The sequence below is a fragment of the Microtus ochrogaster genome, chromosome 7 (assembly GCF_000317375.1).
Source record: "Microtus ochrogaster isolate Prairie Vole_2 chromosome 7, MicOch1.0, whole genome shotgun sequence".
Classification (NCBI taxonomy): domain Eukaryota; kingdom Metazoa; phylum Chordata; class Mammalia; order Rodentia; family Cricetidae; genus Microtus; species Microtus ochrogaster.
Genome location: NC_022014.1, coordinates 36,468,394 through 36,473,141, shown reverse-complemented (window position 1 = coordinate 36,473,141; position 4,748 = coordinate 36,468,394). Strand labels below are relative to the sequence as shown.

General features: G+C 42.6%; 1 protein-coding gene across 4 annotated transcripts in view; it reads left to right on the top strand.

The window, feature by feature from the left end:
• Positions 1 to 4,748, top strand: part of Specc1 (sperm antigen with calponin homology and coiled-coil domains 1) — a 264,567-nt gene that overhangs the window by 202,162 nt on the left and 57,657 nt on the right. The window lies entirely within an intron of this gene.

Here is a 4,748-nt window from a genome sequence, read left to right as displayed (position 1 = left end):
TGTTGATTAAGCATCTTCCCAAAGAGGCAGCTCTTTCTCCTATGCATAAAGGCTTTCCAAGTTTTCTCATCTTTTTTTTTTTTTTTTTTGTAGCTTTATGAGTTTTTAGTTAGTTTAGTTTAGTTTGTCTAGGGTGGTGTTTACTTTCTGAGAAGAGCAGACAAGGAAGTGATACCTGATATAGGTTTAAACTTTTTATTATGAAATTATATACAACAAGGTAAACGTGCATGAATCAGTCTCATTAATCATTACGAAATGAGAACCCAGTCAGAAACCCCATCCTGAAGTATCATCTCCAGTTCCCACAAACCTGTCAGGACTTTCCAGCCAGAGCCCCTTGCTGCTCCCCGAGGTTCCTGTCTGCCTCATTTCTCTCCTTGTGGTTTCTGTAACAGTGTGAGTGCTTGAGTAGTGATACCTTTCTCAGCTCTTAGATAAAAGGAACAGAAAGCTGTATATTTGCATCTTTTCACACAGTATTAAGTTAGTAAGATTTGGCCGGGTGGTGGTGGCACACGCCTTTAATCCCAGCACTTGGGAGGCAGAGGCAGGCAGATCTCTGTGAGTTCGAGGCCAGCCTGGTCTTAGAAGAGCTAATTCCAGGACAGGCTCCAAAGCTACAGAGAAATCCTTTCTCAAACCCCCCCCCATAAAAAAATTAGTAAGATTTTCCCTTTATTGCTATGTTTTATTTTCCTCACTATTTAGTAACACGTTATGTGATTTTTTTTTTTTTTACTTGTCTGCTCTATTGATATTCTTATCGCTGCTGGATGTGCTCTTAGGTATGGTGTGCTTGGGTCTTAAAGCTGCAAGAACATATTCAAATGTCGTAGATGATGCCAAGCAAATTTCTCTGTAACTGTGCGTTGTCCACCCCACCAGCAGTTTATGGGAGATGTGTTCCTATGTGTTCTCATCAGCGTGCTGTGTTCTTCACTCATGGTGTTTGGGAAGAGCTGTAGTGGTATCTATCTCGTTATGGTTTTGGTATTTGTTAGCCTGTTGGATACTGAGATTGCGCGTGTGTGAACTGGTCATTTGGACAGCCTCTCTGTAGAGACGTACCTAGTTAGGCCTTATGTATTTGCTTTGCATTTATTTTTGGTCGTCAGGAGCTTCCTACAAAGCACACACTCTGCCCCTGAGCTGCTTTCCAAGCTCCTGCCCATCCTTAAAATAATTTTCTCTGTTTTTTTTCTTTATTGCTTTAAAAACTTCTTTATATGGACTGGAGAGATGGCTCCACAGTTAAGAGTACTCGTTGCTTTTCTAGAGCACGTGAGTTCAGTTCCCGGCACCCACGTGGTGGCTCACAATCGTCTTTTCCAGGGCTCTGACACCCGCTGATGCACATACAGACGTGCAGGCAAAGCAGTCATATATAGGTAAAATAAAACATAAATTCTAATTTTTAAAAGTCTGTGTTCTTTGTTAAATTGATGTATCACAGAGCCTTCCCCCCCACACACTTTTTTGTTTGTTTTTGAGACAGGGTTTCTCTGTGTAGCCCTGGCTATCCTGGAACTCACAGAGATCTGCCTGCCTCTGCCTCCCAAGTGCTGGGATTAAAAGGTGTCACCACCCCTGCCCCGCATACACAGATTCTTTAATGTGACTTGAAATTCCACTCTTGAGAAGCAGAAATCTTAATAAAATATTTTGTATTTATTTTTCTCAATTTGTACATGTTTGTGTGTGTATGTGGGCGCATGCCTGCCACCACGGTTCACCTTGAAGATCAGAGGACAACTTTGTAGAGCCAGTTCTCTCCACAAGCAAGTGCTTTTACCTGCCACGCCAATCTCTTGCCAGCTCAGAGCTCTTAATTTCTACTATACCTGATTAGGGCCAGCTTTTTCCTCTAGTGGCTAAGTGCTTTTGATATTCTGCCTAGGAATCATGTTTCTGCGAGCCACGTGTGGTAGCACACGCACTTAATCTCAACACTCTGGAGGTAGAGGTACGCTGATCTCTGAGTTCTAGGTCAGCCAGGAATTCACAGTGAAGCTTTATTTTTCTAGTGCTAACTCCAAGTGGATACTCCTTTTTAATTTCTTTCCTTGGCTTTGTTCCTCCTTTTTGCTAAAACTTAGGAAGATTCCGACGTTATAGCTCACCTTCTGAAGGTCAAGCTTTTGAAAGTAGCTAGAACTGGGAACGAACCTAGAGGAAACCATGGCTTGACTGAGACTCAGCCCAGTGAGCTGAGGAGCAGGGCTGAGATTCTCTCTGTTCTATTAACCACACAATACTTTAACATCAGAGTCTACCCAAGAATAGTATTATCTTTATCTTGGCATTTTTTTTGAATTCTCCCTTTATTTCACAAAACTTAAGATATGGTCATAAAGGCTCCCAGGATACACTTACTTCTAGTTCATTTTTCTTCCTTAAGCGTTTCTGTTTACCCCATGTAAGCCCCATTCTAAGGGATGGACTGTCCCACAAATGGAAGCCACTTCAATAGCAGCAATCCCTGCGTTTGTCAGCCACGCTGCTGAGGAAATGGAAAAGCAAAAGGAACAAGAGATTGCCGAATATTTGTTTGTGTGTGGCACCGGGCGGGGAGGTGTGTGCTAGCGTCAAGACAGTATGGTAATGGAAAATGGAAGAAAACAATCAAAAGGAGTAATCAGCCTCGACTGTGGCTGAGCCCAGTGCGGTCATCTCTGGCTGGGTGCTGTCATTTCTCTACTACAGAAGTGGATTCAGGACAGAGCCAAGAGGAGGTAAAAGGCAATTACAATTTTCAGAATAAATTGGCCCTTTGTGGCCAATAATTAGGATGAGGGAAGGAGATTGACAGGATATTTCCAGTAAGTTGAAAGAAAACTATTTCTTGCTATACTAAACTTTTTGTTGTTTTGTGAATATCTTGTATTAAGTTTTCAAAATACTTTTATGTTTGGTGAAATCCACAATGTATTGTGTGTGAAGAATATTTTTCACTCATGGTTAAATGTCTTTAAGTTTAGAAAGAACTATAAATCACACATGTGTCTCACTTACATCTTTGACAAACTATTCCCCAGCTAGACCAGTTTGTACAAATTGTTCCCTAAACTGTTCTGTAGTTACTCTGAGAATTAAGAGGCCAGAACCAATTGTTGAAAGTTCAGATGGTTCATAATCTTTTTGAAGACCAGTAGCCATATGTGTTTTTACTTCAAATAACTTTCTACCTGTCTTTCTACCTAGCCAAGGGTTGCTTTGAAATGGACAGTGTGGAAGGGAGGCCTTGAAACACCAGTTCTCTGGCTCAGGTTCCCTGCTGACAGCCAATAAGTAGCATTGAGCATTAGAATACTGAGGTCCTGTTGGTACCCACAACATGCCTCGTGGGGTGTTTTATATCTGTGAAGTTGATAGTTACAGGTACTGCAGCCAGCTGGGCTGAGGAGTTAGTTTGCTTTTCTTCTGCCTTCCTTCCCCAAGGGACCTTGACCTGGATTGCATAGAATTTACCCCAAATCTCTGTAAAGTCCTCTATTACCTCCTAAGTATCTCAAGGAATAGTTCTCTCACCAGGCACCTTGGCTATGTTCCTAGGGCCTTGACATGTCCTGGACTCTGGTAGACACTGGTGATTCAGTCTAGGTCAGGGCAAAGTTACCAAGTGTGAAGTCTGCTAAGGCTAATTCAGTTTGGAAGCTGATTCTTTCCTAAGCCTCTAGGTCAGAGCCCTGCCCCCATCATGTGGAAACAGAAACAGAGAAAGCTGCTAAGCAAGTGCTGTTTAAGCTGCTCCGCCTGTAGTCAGGCCACACACAAAACCTCACATTCCCTTCTGTAGATTCAGATGTTTGCTTCTGCTAAATGATGGGCAGGGGACAGTCTTTTCGTCTAGCCATTCCTATCATTCTTGTATAGCCTACTTTTTCAGCTTGCAGGCTTTTGGAATCTTGAGGTACATAGTTGTCAAGAGCACCCTTTAGACTGGGGTTCTCCATGTTGCTCACATATCAGAATTGCCTGAATACCAGTCTTAGCTCTTTCAGGTTGCTGCAACAAAATACCACAGATAAAATAGTTTACAGACAATAATAGGAAGTTAAGGGTTAGGAAATCAAAGATCAAGGCAGATCTATGATAAAGAAAGCCTGTTCCTGTTTTATAGGTGACACCATTGGCGGTGTCATTGCATGTTGGAAGGATTAAGACAGATCTCAGGCCCTTTCTGTAAGGACACTGATCTCGTCAGGGGACATACTGTCTTCCAAAGGCCCACCTCCTAAAATCATCACCATGGCGATCTGCAGAGTGAGCAACACTCACAGCCCTTCTTTCATATCTTTAGTGGGATAATTTAAGATGTCTTAGGCAGGGTGAGAAAACTCCATCACCAAGATTATCTCCCCTCGGAGCCTTTCACTAGTCAGTGTGATTCACATTTTAGCGTCCTATTTCACTAAGGCACAATCCAAGTCTCCAGCTTGTTTCATAGGTACTGGGATCAGAGAGGAGTGAGACTGAAAGGCCGTGAGAGGAGCAGTAGTTAAGAACTGGATGCTGTGTCCTAGATGTTTCATCTGTCATGTGTTCACTGTGCAGTCCCTAGTGCACATCTGTAGGCGTTAAGAACTGGATGTTGTATCCTAGATGTTATGTCTGCCATGTGTTCAACTGTGCAGTCCCTAGTGTAGGAGCTAAGAACTGGATGCTGTGTCCTAGATGTTACATCTGTCATGTGTTCACTGTGCAGTCTCTATTGCATGTCTGTAGGCGTTAAGAACTGGATGCTG